The sequence below is a fragment of the Puma concolor genome, chromosome B2, assembly GCF_028749965.1.
Source record: "Puma concolor isolate L17-30 chromosome B2, mPumCon1.1.hap2, whole genome shotgun sequence".
Taxonomy (NCBI): domain Eukaryota; kingdom Metazoa; phylum Chordata; class Mammalia; order Carnivora; family Felidae; genus Puma; species Puma concolor.
The window spans coordinates 99,659,255-99,680,156 of NC_141671.1; the positions used below are offsets into that span (position 1 = coordinate 99,659,255).

General features: G+C 42.4%; 1 long non-coding RNA gene and 1 pseudogene across 2 annotated transcripts in view; one reads left to right on the forward strand and one right to left on the reverse strand.

Moving 5' to 3' along the window:
- The window catches only part of LOC147581137 (uncharacterized), a 50,108-nt gene extending 29,827 nt beyond the window's left edge, over nt 1-20,281 (reverse strand). Inside the window, exons 1-3 of one of the 2 annotated variants that reach the window (XR_015251456.1) lie at nt 20,133-20,281; nt 19,639-19,734; nt 3,426-3,593 (exon numbers count right to left, since the gene is read on the reverse strand). This is a non-coding gene — a long non-coding RNA (uncharacterized LOC147581137). Of the gene's footprint in view, nt 1-3,425; nt 3,594-19,638; nt 19,735-20,132 lie in introns of those variants that run through there. The other variant, XR_015251457.1, reaches the window with a different exon arrangement.
- Nucleotides 3,811-12,494, forward strand: LOC112862462 (chromobox protein homolog 3-like; annotated as a pseudogene).
- Nucleotides 20,282-20,902: the final 621 nt, after the last annotated feature.

The following is a 20,902-nucleotide window of genomic DNA, read 5'->3' on the forward strand; positions in this document are numbered from 1 at the left end:
TTGTGTCCTGTGGCAGAGTGAGAGTCATCAAGCACCATCATCCTTCTCTACAGTTTATGATGCTTTTGCACAACTGGATCTATCTGATCTTCCAACAGACCCAAGAAGGAAGAAAGGAAGATATTTTTACTTGCACTATTTTGAAGATGAGTTTGTAGGAGCTCAAGGAAGCTGGTACTTGTCCAAAGTCAATGAATCCCTTTGGTGAGGAAGAAACCCTAACTCCAATCCTCAATCCGGCAGTTTCCGGTTTTAAAGTTTTTTTTAGAATGGTGATTTATCTCTTGAATCTGCACATTTGAGAATCAACTCTTCTCAGAGTAAGTGATGGGGTGGGCAGAAAGAGAACCAAGCCGAGTTCAAATCCTGCCTTTGCTTGCTGGCTGCATGGCCTCAATGTTCTCACAAGACAGGTGACACTGTTACTACTTTCTACTTAGTGTTCAAAGCTGAGAGGTCTCAGAAGAGCTAACGCAAGTGGGTAAGGCATACAAGGTACTCCATAAGTGCCCGCAATTATTATCAACGTGGTTTCTTAGGAGAAACTATAGAATGTGTACACCATGAACTCCGTGTGGCGGGTGCACTCTGCCCCTGAGCAGGATATCCGAGGCCTGACTTTTCTGGCACTGACAGAGGAAACCAAGGGGTTAAGGAGGAGGCCTGGAAGTTGGCACAGCTGCGGGCCATTCGTTTCTAAGTTTCTGAGGAGGGGCTGAGGGACACAGCTGAGGCAGCTGCGCGCAGGGACACTGAGGGTGTCTCCATGGAGGACGCTGGGCTGAAAGCTTTGTGTTTCTTATTTCTGAACTTGGCTTTACACTCCGGAGGGGAGTTCTTCACGTCTGAGCTTGGTGTTTGAGCCCTGGCGCTGGTGGTTCCCGCAGTCAATGGCTCGCCATTCTTTGTGAGGCAATATTGCTATTGATGTCGGGCCAGGGTGGTTAGGAAACGGGATCTTCCAAATGGGGACTTTGTGGTTTGGCCACACCGAGCTGTGCCTCCACAAGCACAGTTGGGGGTTGAGACAGTTACCCACAGGGTGGGGCTTGAGGGTGAAGTGGTGTTTCTCCGCCGCTGCACTCCTTCCCCCTCTCAGCAGCATTACCACGGCCCTGTGTGGCCATATCGTGGGCTCAGACTCCACCAAGAGAAGGGGCTGTGTGGGAACAACTGGACCCTGAGGAGGCTCCTGAGAGTGAAAAGCAGGAGACCAAGGTGCCAGCTCTCTGAAGGATGAACCGTGTGCCCTGCCTGCCTGTCTCCCACAGCACAGGGCCCTGTACAAGACCCAGGCCAAGAGGTGGAAAGGCGGTGGGCCTGGAGAAGTACACTCCACCCTCTCTGGGAAGCCTTTTATGTCCTCCAGACAGCCAGAGGCGCCTTCTGCCCTGACCTCCCTCAGCCCTGTGTCCCCTCCTCTATGCAGCCCTTGTCAGTGTATTGTAATTACTCGTGGGGCTGGCGGTGCCCCCACCGCACCTACCACACGCGGCCATGGCAGCTGCTCAGAACACATTGATGGAGTGAGATGGAGTGACTGAATGGATCTGAAGAGACAAAAGAAATCTGAAGATAGCTCCCAGAAGGAGCTGAAGGGGCTTCTGGACAGGGAACCACTTGCTCTGCATTTTTTGCCCTGATGGAAATCCTCTCACAAAAGAGTGGCAGCTAAGAGCCCTCACTCCTGCCCTCTGAGTTCGATTTCCTTTGAAATTCTCCTTCCTTTTTATTCCAACTATTTTCTAGAAGCAGCGAGTACTGGCTTGGTTTCAGGCACATGTGATGTTTCTCTTCAAAGCCACCACTGATGTTAGAGACCTCCCCCCAGTTCTGCGGTCCCCTCTGGTCAGCCAGGCAGATGAGGTAAACTTGTTCACTGAACTCATTTACCTTGTTCTTGACCGTGGCTTCGTGCCCTGCCCCTTCGGTGCTGAAGTAACAGTATTCATGACAATATGGAGTGGGCTCAGTCCTGACCATTGAAAAGGGGAGGCTGAAGATGAACAAAAGCATCTTAAATGAGATACCTACTGTGCGCTGGGTAGTGGGGGAAGGAAGGAAAGAATACAGAGCCCATGTCCATGGTCTAATGTGGAGACGACAGCTAATGACCATATAGTGTGAGAAGAGCTAGGATGTGGTGAATGACCAAATGGCAAAGCTGGTGACCCCTCTGGACTTCGCATTAGTTCACATGGCCTGCCCCTCTTCATCTGGACTCATGTGGGTGGCCTGTCTCCCTCAGCAGGCTGATTCTCTCCTCCCAGGCAGAGAGGCAGACAGGAAGATGCTCAGGATCCCGGCTAACTGAGCCAGTTGGACATTCAGTTGATTTGCAGAAGCTTTTATTTCCACATATCCATTTGTTGATGTTTTTCCTCATTCTCATTGCCCAAGAGGATTGATTATACGCGAAATTGTGATGTGTATTCTATGATCTGCCTAGAGAATTACCTCAACATTGGCCAGAGCTTAGCATTCTTAGCCACATGGGGCTCGGGAGGTACATACAGTGGGACCCAGAACTTCTGGATTCCTTGCAGCCTGAGCATCAGCACATTCTAGAGGCAGGGACTAGGATGCAAAGTAGGGATGGAGGGTATGGAATAAATAGTCCTATGCCCCTGGGCTCGAATCCCCTTTTCCCTGACGTGTGCTTCTCCCACTGACTTCTAAACCCCTGGGCCTCCAAGGGCTGCCTCTGCTCCTCGGACCCTTGTCCTCTCCTCTAGCACCTAGGTTCCCTTTGCAAACCCTGAAGCCCAGCCACAGGAGGATAAGCAGCGGGAGAAGTCTCTCAGCTCAGGCCAGAGAGAGGAGTCCTAGGCCATAGCTATTTTCAGAACTAAAATTGAAGCCCATGGTTTACTTCCTCAGCACTTAATTAGACTCCAGCACTGCACAGGGCTGCCTCCTTCCCGCCCACGAACGAAAGCCTGACCAGTGGGTTTGGGAGCTGACGCCATGTCACAGGCAGGAGGGCTGGGGCCTGGAGTATTTTTACTTATGGGAGGCTGTGGAGAACAAAACCACTTGGCCCTGTGCCAGTTAGACTAAGTCAGTTGGGAGAGGGAGCATAGCAGGAAAGCTGTTATATCATCCTTCCTTCTTTGAACTGTGTTGTAAATCTGCTAGACAGGAAATGGGGATTGGGAGGGGGAGGGGACTGCATAGCCAGGCTGGAGTGGGGGCTGGTTACCATCACCCTCAGAGCCCAGCTTAGGCGAGGCCCTGTCCCCAGGGGAAGGTAAGAGGAGTGGGGAAGACTCACATGGGGCTGGGGCATGATGGGTGAGAAGGCACACTGACTGTGTTCAAAGCTTCCTGGGTCAGGTTGGGTATAGGGTGAGTGTATATGCCTGCGGGTGATTTCTGGGCTGGCTTTAGGTCCTCCAAATAATACCACTCAAACAAGTTGGAAGGAACTTTGAGACCCTTTAATGAGGATGTCAAGGACAATAGAGAAAAAAGAAATGACCTAAAGCTACACAGCTAATGAGAACCGAAACTGGGGATGGGAGGGGGGTGGCGTCTTCTGACGTCTGTAAGATGGCTGTTCTAGATCTCCTTTTCTTACTGTTGTTTCTGGGCTTTCATTCCGGAGCAACAGTAGGCATAAAATGCAAATACGCTTGGGTAAATGACACATTAATTCAGTTCACGTTAAGAACTAAATAATTGATGTTTAATACTTTACTGAGGAGAGATTTTGGTGAGTGAGAGACCCCTGAGCTCCATGAAGCAGCACTTCTGATCACAAGGGTAGGAGGCATCATCTACTTATGATCAACCTAAGACCATGGGAGCCTCAGTATTCCTGGGGGTGGGGGGGAGGAGGGTGGCGGTGAAGGGAAGATGAGACCTGTGATGTCTCTAAAATAGAACCAGTTTCTTCTGAGGGAGAAGTGAAAATAGGAAACCTGGCTAATGGCTTCCCATATTCATACATTTGTGCAACATTTCCCCACAAAATTCTGGAAACCAGCCTTAGGAGCACCATCGCTGTTGGAGTAAACTCCTGCTCCCCCATAGAACCAAGGAATCTCCCGTTTTCCACTTCTTCCCCTCCCACAACACTCCGAGGCTGCCTCTCAAATGAGGAATCCTATGACAATAGTCTAAGACCTTCCTACCCACTCCAGGACCCTAAATTAAGTTAAATAATGGCCATACCTAACCTTTATTTTGCTTTTGTTTTGTTTTGTTTTGGTTTGGCCTGGTTTTGGCCAAGCACTTCACTAGCATTATCCCATAGCATCTTGATTATTATTATCATCTCCATTTCACAATGAGGACATTGAGGCTCAGAGAGGTTAAATAATTTTCCCAAAGTCACCTAAGTGACAGTAAGAGCCACAACTTGAACCAAGGGAGGCTTATTCTACAACTTCTGTGTTACCCACCTCAGACTGCTTCCAATGGTGGAAATAAAATTCTTTGGAGTGCAGAGGATGCTAAATAGAATTTCATCCAACAGCAGGAAGGAGGCCCATATTGTTTATCACCTAGGCTCAAGGATACAAAGGGGTGAGGAGTACTAGGCCCTAGAGGGTGTCTGGCTGAGAGCTGAAGTTGGGAGTGAGGTTGCCATGTTCTGCCATGCCAGAACACGGTGTTGGGTGTACATTTCTGGTTTTTGGGCAAATAGCCTAAATATCCCTTTCACTTCTCCTTGGCAGGGTCTTGGGCCATTAATACCCTATCACCACCATCCCATTCTTATATTGGTCACCCAACTCATTTCTGTGACCTAAACCTGCAATTATTTGATGTCTATTGAATGCAAATAAAACTGATTCTTGACACCCAGGGACAGTTGACATAAGATCTTGGTTGTTCTCTCTTCTCCTGTTACTTCTTCCCTATCACCTCCACCAGGGAGCACACAAGTGGAAAATATCCTTGTTCATTATTAGTCTTTTGCTATAAACTAACTTTGTTAGTATTTCCCACTAGAAAAAGACTAGTGGGGAAATAGTTTGAGGCTTGTACCTTACCATTTTGTGTGTGCATTCCTTGTCATCTGATTGCCTAGATAACATCTAAACTTTTTTCTTAGTTGGTCCTTGGCTGTGTTTGTTGAATTGTTGTGTTGTGTTTGTGAATTATATGTCATCTTTTACCCAGGTCCCCCCTTGGTCAAATTCTATGATTGATGAATATGTATAGCACTGGACTCTCACTGTATCCCATTAAATGAATTCATACATGTAACATACTAGGACATTTCCTGGCCCAAAACAAACACCCAATAATTGTCAGTTATTATTGTTGATGTTATAAGATGTGCTTGAAAAAATAATATTCAAAATCAAAGGCATCAATTTTTTTTTCTTGTTGTCCTGATATTTTTCATTATAGCAACCAGGACTGAAGCAAATTTCCTCAAGGACAGGAACCAAGGATGATAATATGGAACAGTACTAGTTATAAACCCATTAGGGGAAGACTTCTGCTTCTAGTTATTATGGACTAGCTTGTATCAGATCAATGCTCCACATGAGAACAACTAGAAAAACCCAGATTTTGTTTTTAAATGTTTATTCATTTTTGAGAGAGAGAGCACGAGTTGCGGGGCGGGGGGGGGGGGGGGGGCGCAGAGAGAGGGGGACAGAGGATCTGAAGTGTGCTCTGCACTGACAACAGAGACCCTGATGCAAGGCTCAAACTGACAAACCGGGAGATCATGACCTGAGCTGACGCTGGACTTAAGATTAACCAACTGAGCCACCAAGGCACCCCTAGATTTTATTAAAAGTGAGAAACATCTATTTGAAAGCATTGGAGAGATATAAGACAGAGTCTGAGGTATTAGAGAAAAAGGAAATAAAGAGAGGTGAGCAGCTTAATATATGCAGCTACTTTCTCCCAAGAGACATTTGATGATTCTGAATAAGTTAAGTACAGAGAAGCTGAGCAGCTGAACAGGACTGTTGGCAGTCTTACAGGGGTAGGGAGACAAAAATTGGGATTCAGAGCTTTCCAAAAGGAGGGGGTCTGGTAAACAGCCCAGTCTTCAGCTGGGAACCTTGAGGGACTACACCCTGGTAATAAAGCTAGCCCGAAAATAGACGAGCACTCACAGAGACTGTAACTCAGGTATGAATCAAACCAATCTCCGATTAGACTAAGAAGTTATACTCCTTGCTAGCTGCCTGCCAGAAGCAAAGCAAATCCTCTTCAGAGAAATATGACATCATCCAGGCTCTCAAATTATCGCTACATTTTTCATATGGTGTCTGGCATTAAACAAATAGATGATAACAATAACAACAACACCAGGCATAACAGGAGCTAGGAACAAATGACTGAAAACCAAAAGAAAAAAAATGTTGTAATTTAAACAGATATGTTGAATATATTTTAAGAATAATCTAATAAAACTTCTAGGATTGAAATTAAGAACTCAGAGGAAAGATTTCAAAGCAGATTAGACTCAACTGAAGAGATGATTCATGAACTTGAATATAGACTAGAAAAAAATATGTGGACTTCACTACAATTACAGCAGGATAAGATTTTTAAGAAATACCAAAAAGTGGGGCGCCTGGGTGGCGCAGTCGGTTAGGCGTCCCACTTCAGCCAGGTCACGATCTCGCGGTCCGGGAGTTCGAGCCCCGCGTCAGGCTCTGGGCTGATGGCTCAGAGCCTGGAGCCTGTTTCCGATTCTGTGTCTCCCTCTCTCTCTGCCCCTCCCCCGTTCATGCTCTGTCTCTCTCTGTTCCAAAAATAAATAAACGTTGAAAAAAAAAATTAAAAAAAAAAAAAAAAGAAATACCAAAAAGAAAGACTGGGAGATATATGGGATTCGGTGTAGACATTTGTGTAATTAGAGTCCTAGAAGAAAAGGAGAGAGAGTGTGTAGCATAAACAATATTTGAAGAGCAAATAATCTAAGGATTTAAAAACTGATAAAAGACATAGAGGCACAGATAAATACAAAGAAAGTTACAACTAGACCCATCGTTGTAAAATAGGTAAAAAACAACTAAAGACAAAAACTGTAAATGAAGTTAGTATAAAAAAAATAATAAAACACATTTTGTTCAGGGGCACAAAATAAGACAGCCAAATTTTCAATAAAAACAATGGAAGCCAAAAAATAATGAAATGATATCTTTAAAAGGCCAAAAGAAAGGATGTGTCTGGAGTTTGAGGTGCACAGGGCCAGTGACGCTGCAGACCTGAGACCTGAAGCAGCCTAGAGGCAGTGAAAAATAGACCTGAACGCCTGCAATAAAAAATGGCCTCTAATAAAACTACATTGCAAAAAGTGGGAAAGAAACAGAAAGGAAAGAGTAAAGTAGAAGAGGCAGAGCCGGAAGAATTTGTGGTGGAGAAAGTAGTAAATGGGAAGATGGAGTATTTCCTGAAGTGGAAGGGATTTACAGATGTTGACAATACTTGGGAGCTTGAAGAAAATTTAGATTGTCCAGAGTTAATTGAAGCATTTCCTAATTCTCAAAAAGCTGGTAAAGAAAAAGACGGTACAAAAAAAGACTCTTTATCCAACAGTGAATCTGATGATGGCAAATCCAGGAAGAAAAGAGATGCTGCTGATAAACCAACAGGCTTTGCCAGAGGTCTTGATCCTGAACAAATAATTGGTGCTGCAGACAGCAGTGGAGAATTCACATTTCTCATGAAATGGAAAAATTCAGGAGGCAGAGTCGGTGTTGGCAAAGGAGGCAAATATGAAGCATCTTCAAATTATAATTGCATTTTCTTTATTTTAAAGTTCATTTCTTTTGAGACAGAGAGAGAGAACAAGTGGGGGAAGAGCAGAGAGAGAATCCCAAGCAGGCCCCTCACTGGCCCGTGCAGAGCCCAACGCAGGGCTTGATCTCATGAACCGTGGGATCATGACCCAAGTCAAAATCAAGAGTCCACGCTTAACCGACTGAGCCACCCAGGCACCCCAAATTGTAATTCTTTTTTATGAGCCACCCAGGCACCCCAAATTGTAATTCTTTTTTATGAAGAGAGATTAACTTGTCATTCTTGTCTAGAAGATGAAGCTCAATGATATATCATTTGGGGGAGTTGTTAGATATTTTTGCATCTCTAGCACTGGTTACTTTGAATAAATAAAAGCTTCCTATAGTTGCTTCCTTTATCAGAAAAGAATATTTGAGACCATGGTATATTATTCCCCTGCATTAGAGAGCACCTTTTCTTAATGCTGGGGGAAATCTTCATAGTTGGTACTCAACCAGAATTTGTGTTTAATTCCTACATGCCTAAGGACCATTCTGGACTTTTTGTTTATTTGGTTTTTTTTGGTGTGTGTGAGTGTATACATAAAAATACATACATAAATGGTTTTCTTTGTAAAAAAAAAAAAAAAAAACATTCACCCAAACAAAAGCAGAATTTCATGACCATGGATAAGCCCATGTTTCTGGGATGCCGTCATTTTCAGCAACCTAAGATATAAATCACTTAAAGTAAATTGAAATTTTTCCTGAACAGGCCTTAACTTTTAAAATTTCATAATTAATTGGACAATTTAAATATACCATAAACAATTTAAATTGGGCACTTTAAAAGTAGCCATATCAGAATCCATATCCATATCTATAGTCATATAAATGCAAGTTTATTTGCAAGATCCCTGAAAGAAAAATTTTAGCATTACCAACAACCTCCCACCCACATGAGAAAACTAGACAAGTCCTGGTGTGTTTAAATTAGGTAAGCAAAACTTAGTTACGTGGACATTTAAAGTTTCCTTCTGGTGAATCATTCCTTTGCAAGAGGTGGAAATCTCTGCGGTATTGACTAAAAGGTCACAATTTATGGAATGTCTAAGACTTTGTTCATGGAAACGTAATCATAATCAGATGGTTAGAAATGTTGACAGTTTAGCACCTGCTGGAATAAATGGAGGGACAAACTTCTGTATTGTAAATTCTTGACCTGCATGTGTTTTCTTTACCCCAGCTCATTCCTTACATGCGGGCCCAATCTTCTCAGTATTTGAGTTCCTGGTTCAGCAGAAACCAGGAAAAACAATCATCAGAATGTTATCGAACTATATATTGTTTACTTTATTGTAAATATTGGTAAATAGTGGTCAATAGGTTATATTCAAAAGGATAAACAAAAATCAAAGGCTAAAGGAAAATATCTACTAACCTAAAAATTCTATACCCAGAGAAAGTATCATTCAAAAATGAAAACAAATCGTTCAAAAATGAAATCGAAAAAATTACCAGCCAAACAACTGAAATGATTTAGAGCTTACTGACAGACACTAGTGGGAAAACTAGTTTTTCAGGTAGAAGGAAAGAATTCCAAATGGAAGCAAGAAGATGAAGAAGGGGATAAAGAGCACTGTAAAGAGTAGACATATGAGGGAATCTAAATTAGTATTGACTGTATAAATATATATGTATAGAATATATGTTGAATTAAAGTATGTAACAATACACAAAATGTAAGTGGAAAAAGGAGTTAAAGTATTCCAATGTCCTTATCCATGAATTGAAAAAAAATACTAATTGGACTTTAATAAGTCAAGGATGCATGTTGTAATCTTTAGGTCTAGGCTAACCAATAAACATGATAAAAGAATCAATGACTAGTTCGTAGAAGAGGGAAATGAAATAATAATAATAAATATTTTATTCCAAAGAAGTTAAGAAAGGGGAAAAGAAAACAGAACAATTGTAACAACTAAAAAATTAAAACATGGTAGATTTGGGACACCTGAGTGGCTCAGTTGGTTAAGCACCCGACTTCGGCTCAGGTCACGATCTCCTCATTCGTGAGTTCGAGCGGCACAGAGCCTGGAGCCTGTTTCAGATTCTGTGTCTCCCTTTCTCTCTGCCCTTCCCCCTCTCAAAAATAAATAAACATTAAAAAAATTTTTTTGAGAAAAAAACATCAAAGATTTATATCCAAATATGTCAGTAAGTGTATTAAATGTAAACTAAGAGTTCTAATTAAAAGATAAACATTGTGAGACTGGATTAAAAATAAACATACCCCTACACCCAAATATAAGCATACAGAAAGAATAAAAGTAAAAGGAGTAAGAAATATATTTCTAACTAAAAGAAAACTGGTGTTTATACTAATATCAGACACTGTTTAAGGCAAGAAGCTTTACAAGAAATAAAGTAGTACATTTCATAAGGATAAAAATGTCAGTCCATCTGAAGGATATAGCAATTCTTCATTGTACCTAATAACACATCCTCAAATTTTATAATGTAATAATTGACAGAACTAAAAGGAAAAATGGAACTTTTTAAATAAAAGTGTTTTTTTTTTTTTTTAAAGTAATGTCCATGCCCACTGTGGGGCTCAAAACCATGACCCTGAGATCAAGAGTCACATGCTCTACTGACTGAGCCAGCCAGGCGCCCCCAAAATGGCACATTTTAATACACCTTTCACTTCTCTCGTTAACTTTTAGAAGAAGCAGCAGAAGACAAAAACCAACTATAGGGATATAAGGAATTTGAATAATACAATTAACAAATGCATATGTGATCTACTTATTATGTATAGAATGCTGCACACAACTGCAGGATACAGTTTTAAAGTTTTGATTACACATGGTACATTTACCAAAATTGGCTGTATGCTGATTCGTAAACAAATCTCAACACATCTCAGAAGATTTAAATAATCTTTTCCTTTCCTTCCCTCCCCACCCCCCCTTATAATATCTTTGTCAGGTTTTGGTATTAAGGTTAAATTGCCCTCGTAAAATGAATGGTAAGTATTTTTTCCATTTGTTTTCTTTGGGACAATTTATGTATCTATGACCAGAGTAAAAGTCAGCTAGAAATCAATAGCAAGAAATACCTAGAAAGATCCTCACAATTTCAGAAAATAAACTTCTAAATAATCTGTGGGTCAAAGAAAAATGAGAAAAAACATTTTGACTAAATGATAATAAAAATATATCAAAACAGGTGGGACCCGGTTCAAGCTGTGCTTGGGTAGAGACGGCAATTTGTACCTTTAAATGCAAATGGTGAAGAAAAGCTAAAAATCAGTTATATAAGAATCTATCTCAAGAAATGGAGGGGGAAGGGGGAACTCAGCTAATTAAACCCAAGGAAGTAGAAACATAAGAAAGATAAAAGCAGAAAATTAATGAAATAGTAAACAAATGTACAATGAGAGAATCAACAAACCCAAAAGTTGGTTCTACAAAAAGATCAATTAATATAGATAAACCTCTACCAAGAATAGTTGAGAAAAAAATGGGAAACAAAGTATCAATATCAGGAATGAAAAAGAGCACCTCGCCACAGTAATACATTTACAAGAGAATCCGAGGAGGGGCACAAGGCAGTCTCAGTTGGTGGAGCATGCCAACTCTTGATCTCGGGAGTCCTGAGTTTGAGCCCCATGTTGGGCATGGAGCCCACCAAAAAAAAAGACTATGAGGATATCTTGAAAAGTTTTCTGCCAACACATTTGAAAATAGGAAATAAATTCTTCAAAAAGGACACTTTAGGGTGCCTGGGTGGCTCAGTCAGTTGAGTGTCCAGCTTCGGCTCAGGTCATGATCTCATGCTTTGTGGGTTCGAGCCCCATGTCAGGCTCTGTGCTGACAGCTCAGAGCTTGGAGCCTGCTTCGGATTCTGTGTCTCCCTCTCTCTCTGCCCCTCCCCTGCTTGCGCTCTGTCTCTCTTTGTCTCTGAACAATAAATAAGTGTGAAAAAGGACACTAGTGGGGCGCCTGGGTGGCTCAGTCGGTTAAGCGTCCGACTTCGGCTCAGGTCATGATCTCGCTGTCTGTGAGTTCGAGCCCCGCTTCGGGCTCTGTGCTGACAGCTCAGAGCCTGAAGCCTGTTTCAGATTCTGTGTCTCCCTCTCTCTCTGCCCCTCCCCTGCTTGCACTGTGTCTCTCAACAATAAATAAATGTGAAAAAGGACACTAGTAAACCTGAGACAAGGGTAAATAGAAATCTAGTCCTATATATATCAAATCTATAATTTAAAACCTTTCCTTCCTCAAGGAAAACTCCAGCCCCCACATAACTTCATTAGTGATTTCTTCAAGAATTTAAGGAAGAAATAGCAACAATCTTACATAAACCATAAACTCTCCTAGAGAATAAAGAGGTAACAATTACTACCTTGTTTTATGAAGCCAACTTAACCTTAAATCCTGACAAAGATCTTCAGAAAAGGAAAATTACAGTCCAAACTTTGTTATAAGCATAGAAACATACATTCTTTCAAAATATTAGCCTAAAATATATGAAAAAATGTAACCAATTTGAGTTTATTCTGAAAACATAAGGAAGGTTTAACATTTAAAATTCAATGAACACTGGCAGATACCACTTTAACCAAGTGATCAAGGTTACCATCGCCAGTAAGAAGACATATCATGCATCCCCTGGGGTCATGTACTGGGAAGAGCATATCACCTCTGTTGTATATTGCTAAAAAATGAAAGTCTTCAATCTAACCCTGAGAAGACATCAGACAAACCTAAATTAAAGGATAGTCTAACAAGGGGCACCTGGGTGGCTCAGTCGGTTGAGCATCCAACTTCAGCTCAGGTCATGATCTCACGGTCTGTGAGTTCGAGCCCCGCGTCAGGCTCTGTGCTGACCGCGCAGAGCCTGGAGACTGCTTCTGATTCTGTGTCTCCCTCTCTCTCTCTGTCCTCTCCCCTGCTCATGCTCTCTCTCTCTCTCTCTGTCAAGAATAAATAAACATTAAAAAATTTAAAAAAAATAAAAATAAAGGATAGTCTAACAAAATACCTGACCAATTCTCTTCAAAATTGTCAAAGTCGTGAAAGACAAGGAAGGACTGAAGAACTGTCAAAGATTAGAGCAGACTAATGAGATGCCACAAAATGCAACATGGCATTGTGAAATAGAAAAGGAACGTTAGTGGAAAAACAAGTAAAATCCAACTAAGTATATAGTATAATTAAAAGTATTGTACCAATGTTATTTAAGTTTTGACAATTGTCCTATGGTTATATAAAATGAGCATTAGGGAAGTTGGGTGAAGGATATATGGAAACTCTATTATTTTTGCAACTCTTCCATAAGTGTAAAATTATTTCAAAATAAAAAGTCAAGATAGCTCAATGTAATTAATCACATGAACAGAATAAAAGGGAAAACCTTATGATTGTCTCAAAAAGACACAGAAAAAACATTTAAAAAATTCAATATTCATTTATGATTAAAAATAAATTCTTAGCAAACTAGAAATACAAAGAATTTCCTGCCTCCTATAAAGGGCATCTCTAAATAATCCTACAGCAAACATCTCATTTGGAAATGAGACAAAGATGTCTGTTATCACACCTATTCAGAATTAGACTGGAGGCTCACAGCTAATGCAATAAGGCAAGAAAAAGAAATTGGTGTGGGAAAGAGAAAGAAAGAAATAAAACTGCCATTATTCATCAGCATCATGGATAATATACAGAAATATATATGAGTATGTATGTAAAACATATTATTTATATAGACATAGCTATAGAGAGAAGATCCAAAAGAACCTACATATTAAATAAATTAGCAAATGAACTTAGCCAGGTAGCTGAATGCAAGATCAATATAAAAAATCAATTATATTCTATGTACTAAATCAGAAAATAAAAATTTTAAGTGATAATACATCATTATAATAACAACAGGGGCGCCTGGGTGGCTCAGTTGGTTGTGCATCCCACTTCGGCTCTGGTCATGATCTTACAGTCTGTGGGTTCAAGTCCCGTGTCGGGCTCTGTTCTGATAATTCAGGGCCTGAAGTCTGCTTTGGATTCTGTGTCTCCCTCTGTCTCTTCCCCTCCCCTGCTTGTGCTCTGTCTCTCTCATTTTCAAAAATAAATAAACAATAAAAAAATAATTAAAATATTAAACACCTAAAAATCAGTGGAAGATGTACAACCACCTTCGTGCAAAAAGAATAACATGTCATTGAACTAAGTTAAAGAAGACCCAAATAAATGTTCAAGGACTAGGGGACTAGGTATTATAAACATGCTCTCCCACATAATTTACAGATTCAGTGCAGCCCCAGTCAAATTCCCAGAAATTGATAAACTGATTTTAAAATGTATATGACAGTGCAGAAGGCCAGGAAGGGCCAAGATAATATTGAATGACAAAGTTGGATAACTTGTACCAGTAGTTATCTAGTTTTATTTAAAAGCTACAGTGATTGAGATAGTGTAGTATGGTGCTAAACAGATGTTTAAGATAAAAATGGTAATTCAGACCAGGAGGGGAAGGCAGTCTTTTCAAAATCATACTGGATCATATGAGAATCCATATAGATTCATATGAGGCAAAATGAACCTCAATAATGAACTCACACCATTCACAAAAACCAATTCTAGATGGACTGTAGGTTTTAATGCCATAGGTAAAATAATATAGCAACTAGAGGAAACATAGAGTATCTTCATTATTTGGGGTAGGTAGGCAAATATTTCTTTCAAGAGACACAAAAGCACTAAGACTGATAAATTAGACTACTCTAAAACTTAAAACTTTTTGAAATCAAAAGACATCATTAAAGGGGTACCTGTGTGGCTCAGTTGGTTAAGCATCTTGATTTTGGCTCAGGTCATGGTCTCACGGTTCATGGGTTTGAGCCCTGCATTGGGCTCCATGCTGGCAGTGTGGAGCCTGCTTGAGATTCTCTCTCTCCTTCTTTCTCTCTGCCTCTCCCCTCTCTTGTACTCTCTCGCCCTCTCTCTCAAAATAAATAAACTAAACTAAAAAAAAAAAAAAAAAAAAAGACATCATTAAAAGGGTATATGATTCTATTTACTTAAAGTTCAAAATAGGAAAAATGAATCTATGGTTTTATGGTCTGAGGTAGGCTAAATAGTGCCCCCCCAACCTATCTCTGTCCTAATCCCCTGAACCCTGGGATATATTACTGTGTATATAGTAAAAGAGATTTTGTAGCTGTGATTAAATTAAAGGTTTCAAGATAGGGAGATTTACCTTGATTATCCAAGTAGACCTAATCTAATGATAAGGATCCTAATAAGAGGAAAGCAGAAGGATCAGAGTCAGAGAAGAAATGCTATGATGCTGGCTTTGAAAATGTAGGAAGAGGGCCATAAGTCAGGCAATGTAGAGGGGGCCTCCAGAAGCTGGAAAAGACAAGGATGTTCTCTCCAGAGAGCCTCTGGAAGGAATCAGCCCTGCCAACATCTTGATTTGAGCTCAGTGAGACTGATTTGGGATTTCTGTTCTCCGGAGCTATAAGAGAATATTGTTTCAAGCCACTAAGTTTGTGCTAATTTGTTACAGCAGTAATAGGAAACTGATACATGGTTGGAACCCTGGTTATCCATAGGAAGGAGGGGAGGGGGGCCAGGTATGGGGAGCTGATAATGTTCTATTTCCTGATGTAGGTGGTGGTTACATGAGCATATTTTGTGAAATGTATGATTTGTGTACCTTTCTGAATATATAATTCAATAAAAATTTATATATTAAAGAAAGCAAAAATTCCTTATTGGGGAATATGTTCTATGTTCCCCCACTATAGCTGGCACAGACCTTTGCCAGGAAGAGGAGTTGAGAGAATTCTCTCTGTTGAGAGAATAGCTGAGCAAAGAGTAATTCCCAGATGTCACTTAAGGACATCACTAATAGGAACATATATTTCATGTTATGAAAAGAGGAGTCCTGTGCTCATGTTAGAAAGTAGTCTTGGCTTGTCTTATCTCTAAGTATAATCCTCCCTCTTTGAGAAATTTAGTTCTTCCAGCAGCCTAATATTCAATCAACGTATAAAAGATTAACAAAAGGTTTTATAGCAGGAAGGATGAACTTAGAGACCTCATTATCTCAAGTGGTGATACAAGATTAAGACAATAAATAGGCTTTTGTAAGTTTTAGATAAACTTGTGGGTGTTAGATCCATACTTGACTATTAAAGAGAAGCCAGGATGCTTGGGGTATGGCTCTGGCCTTTAAACTTGACCTCATGAGGACAATCATGTGCTTCCACTGACAACGGACCTTAGGTCTGACTCAGTGTAGCCATTCTTAGGTTATTAAGAGGAAGCAGGCCAGCAACCTGATCAGAAGCATAGGCTTTGCAGCTACCAGATGAAGTCTCAGAGGATCCAAGCATCAGCCTCACAACTATTAAATTAATAATATTGTTAAAGACCATGTGTTTTCATGTGGGAGCAGCCAAGGTCATAAAACTGAACATGATGTTGGACTCAGTGACCTGGTTGTCCCAGCTTTGGTTCCAGGTCTTCCCCTGACCAACTGTGAGACACTGGGCATTGGGCATGCCATTTAACGTAGCTGAACCTCATCTGTGAGTAGGGATCCTGAGACCACCCCAAGAAGCTTATTTTGGGAGTTGAATAAGAAGTGATATGAAAGCACTTAGTCAAGTGTGACACACTATTTAAATGTGAGGTATTGCTATTGGTTTTATTCACAAAGGAAAAAAAAGATAGTGCTCTGGTTACCATACTCTACTGTCAGAAAGATTTTTCTTTCTATCAGTAAGATGCCCTGTGATAGGAGGATTCTGTGGCCAAAAAAGTTCAGGGATCTCTGAATTAAGGTATCTCTGCATTTAATTTTTTTAAATGTTTTTATTTATTTTTGAGAGAGAGAGAGAGAGAGACAGAGCATGAGCGGGGGAGGGTCAGAGAGAGAGGGATAGACACAGGATCTGAAGCAGGCTCCAGGCTCTGAGTGTCAGCACAGAGCCTGAGGTGGGGCTCGAACTCACAAGCTATGAGATCATGACCTGAGCCGAAGTCAGATACTTAACCAACTGAGCCACACAGGTGCTCCAAGGTATCTCTGCATTTAGAGATTCCCAGTGTTCATTAGTCCTTTTTATCCCTTCCAGAAATACAAACACTCATTAGCCTTTTAAAGTCCCCAGCCCCCCACCCCCCGCCATGCCCCACTGCCCCAAGAGTTCCTGCAGGAAAGAAATCAGTTTAATTATATTTAACTCAACATTCAAACATATTTGACCAACAAAGCCACATCTCTGTACACATTCATACTTTCATATTCTGCCTATGTGGCCTCATTCATACCCAAGTCCTCAATAACCCTCATACACCAGTCACTTCCGAACTGATATTACTATTCCAGGCCTCTCCCATGAGGTTCAGATCTATTCATCCTGTGGCTTCCACCTGGGGGTCTCAAGGGTGCCTCCAACTTTATCTGTCTAAAATGTCTAAAATCAGACCTTCCATCCCGTACCTGGATCTTTTTGAGGGCTCCCTAACTTGGTGAAAGGCCCCAGCATCCCCCCAATTCCCCAGGTAGAAACCTCACACCTCTCTCCCTATCATCCCTTATAAAGCCCCCACATTCACCCTATCACAAATTCCTGCCCAATATACATCTAAATATGTTTTGAACCTATCCCATTCTCTGTAGCCCTGTGTCCATCACCCTGGCCTAGCCCCCCCTTGAGCTGTCATGTGCACCCCTCTGAGAGCTCTCTACCTGGTCTCCCTGCTTGCTCTCCTGCCCTCTCAATTCCATCTTCCAGGAACATATAGGATACGTTTTTAGAATCCAAGTCTAATTCCTACCTTAAACCCTGTTATTATTTCTCCTTGTTCTTATGTTCTCGGTGCCCCGGTCACCAGGTTTCTTCTATTTTCTCAGATGTCCCACAGCAGTGCCTTCGCTTATGTCCTTTCCAATGTCTAGAATGTTCTCACCCTGCCCCTATTCCACTCCTTTCACTGAAATAACCTTTGCTCAACCTTAAGATCTTCACCTGAATCCGACATCCTCAGGGAAGCTGTCCTGACATACACCCAACCACCCCATCTGCCATGGGCCTCTCCTTCTTGCAGCTGCTCAAATGACAATTCCATATTTGTTTTTATATTATTGAAATTAGGGGCACCTGGGTGGCTCAGTTCGTTAAGCATTTGAGTTTGGCTCAGGTCATGATCTTGCAGCTCGTGATATGGAGACCCATATTGGGCTCTGTGTGGACAGCTCAGAGCCTGGAGCCTGCTTCTGATTCTGTGTCTCCCTCTCTCTCTGCCCCTCCCCTGCTTCTTCTCTCTGTCTCTCAAAAATAAATAAACATTAAAAAAAATTAAAAAAAAAAAAAAGAAATGAATGTCTCTTCTCCTTCATTAGACCACAAGCTTTATGAGGGTAGGGCCTTGCCTATTTGACTCCATATTATCTACCTAGCAGAAAGTTTCACAAATATTTTTCGTTGTAGGAAAAAAATCTCTTCTTCTCAACACATCTCATGTGTGTGATTTCTGCTGTCCTGCCTCACTTGCCTCCAGCTTCTTCTGAAAATAAAAATTCAACTGGTAAGCTCTCCCTTCTTTTCTCCCCAGTGATTTCCAAAGAGCCTCTTTCCCATGAGCTCCGTTTCCAAACTGACATTATGACTGGGGCACAACACGCTTCCTATGAGGCCCTTTTCACAGAGACTGCAGTGTGCATGGCACCCCTGGGCCGGGCAGGGCCCTGTGAGCCAAGACTATTAGGCCTTGTCTTTATTTCTGTCTGATTTAAGTCTGACCCAGAGCTTGGGGTTTGGGGGCTCCCATTCCCGTCCCGAAACCCCACCCCCACTGTACTCGCACAGAAATCCACTCAAGCTTTTGCTTGGGTCCTTTGGGGGAATTGGGGTGTTTTCTTTTTCTCTTGCTTGCTCTGGTTGGTTTGATCCTCAGGTCAGCCCCTATCTTTCCCAACTTCAGGTCTTAGTGCAGGCTGTTTCTTTCTGGGAGGGCCACCCCACCCAACACCTAACCTCCTTTCTTGCTATGGTTGAACTCCCACTCATCCTTCAGGCCTCAACTTACATGCAGCTTCTTCAGGGTGGTCCTTGCTGACCAATCAGTTTTAGGTCACCCCGTTATTCCCTCTCGTGGCATTCCACACTTTTCCTTCAAGACGCTCATCCCCGTTTGTACTTCCATACCGTGTATGTATTTATTCATTTAGCAGTTATCTCCCTGCTAAACCATCATCAACCCCATAAAGGCAGGGCCAGTGCCTATTTTTCACGAACCCTGTGCTCAGCCCAATGTCTGTTTACAGAGCAGACCTTCCCTAAATGTGTACTGAAAGAAAGACAGCAAATTAACCAATGAATGTGGTTGCTCTCAAAACAGCTTTTGACCCTTGGAAATCTGCCTGGCTTGAAAACAACTTCGAGCCCAAGCAAAACTTAAGGAAGTGTAATTTGAAGAAGCAAATTGTGTCTTGAACTTGTCAATGCCAGTTTTCTATTTTGATTTATTTTTTTCACCTCTTGGGTTCCGAGGGACCTTGCCAGTCTGTAATCTCCGGGGTCACGTACTTCCCTTCTGCCCTGTACTAATAGGCCGCCTGGGGGCTTACTGGCCTGGGGTTTAAAAAGTCCACAGGTGGCTTCTCTCCACAGCCAAAGGGGATGTTCTGGAAGGCAGGACTGGGTATCCCCCTTCCCGAGCACCCTGGCCCTCAGAGGCAAGGCTGGGTACGTGTGCCTTCTGTTTTGTATAAACAGACTTGTGCCCTCTTGGTTCTCTGTTTGGGGCCTGAATTCATTCTTACTGTGAGAGCAAAGCGACTCCAAAAGCATTTCTGTAGTAAAGCTGGTAGCAGAAAATGCCAGTGCCCCACCCACACTCACCCCTCCGATCCTTCTTACCATGTCTTGTGCTCCCAGGCCTTGGTACGCTTTTGCTTCAAAGCGAGCCCTGTGGTTCCTTCTGGCATGGTCCTCAGGGCTCTGGAGCTGCCTTAGCTGCGTGGAGGGAGGGCCCAGAGCACACTTACAGCCCATGGGGTCAGGCTGAGGCCACCCTCTGGGAGCCTTGGCCTGCATTCCTCCCCAGTCCTGCCTTGCACCTGCCATTCCCTGCCAGTATCCTTGTATCGTGTGCATACAAATCCTCACCTGGGGCCTGCTTCGAGGGCCTGACCTAAGACGGTTGGTGTCAGGAATGGAACTGGGAAGCAAAAGCACAATGAAGCCAGGAGTGAACAAAAACCACAAAAAGGACTCTAAGAGGACCTGGCGGAGCATAGACATCGCCCGCTAGCATCCCACATTCAAATTCAGAGTCTCCATGATGGAGATTGACCACAGTTTATGGGAAAACTTACAAGAGGAGGGTTGGTCGGATAAGTTACGGTCCTCACCTGCTGCAGCTGGTTTGGAGAAGAAATTGATCTTCTCATAGCCCTCCTCTACCCCTCACCTTTAGCTAGGTGGCACTGGTACTGGTTGTTCCCTGGCAGGGTGACCCGGTCCTTCATCCTCGAGGAGTCTGAGTCCCTGGTTACCATGGCGGTGCCTGCTAGAATTGTCAGGTCATAGTTACACTGGGCATGGAAGTAACCTGGAGCTGCCCAGAGTTCCACACCTACTCCTGCCTGGCCCATGGTAGAGGGACAGAGACTTCCCTTAATTATTCCTGCCAGGATGGCAGCTCCTTTCTTTGCCCAATGGTTTCCCAGTATGCGAGGCCCCCAAATGACCAAGTGGTTACATAGATTTTGGTTTAGTGGAACTCTTTCCATGTTTCTTGCTGAAGTGTGGTCTCTCTTCTGGAAATTAGTGTCTCCAGACCCACAGATCCGGGGGAATTGTGGCCAATGGGAAACACAACTTCTCCCAAGTAGATCACCAGGAATGATGGTGAACAGAGCCATGCCCACTTACCTGTCTGTACCCCAGGCTCCCTTCCCCTCAGGTGGGGACAAATCATATGCTCCAGGTCCCCCTGCAGGGTCAGTCTAAAGCTGGCCTCTGTGGAACTGCTGAGACCTCACCCTTGTGTGGCCTCCTTATTTCCCCTGTTCTGATGCCCCTACTCCCTTAAGGTTACCTCTGGGAGCACTGACTTGATGAGTTATTTGCACTCAAAGTCTGCTTTCTGGGGAAGCCAACCTAAGACAGGCCTGGAGGT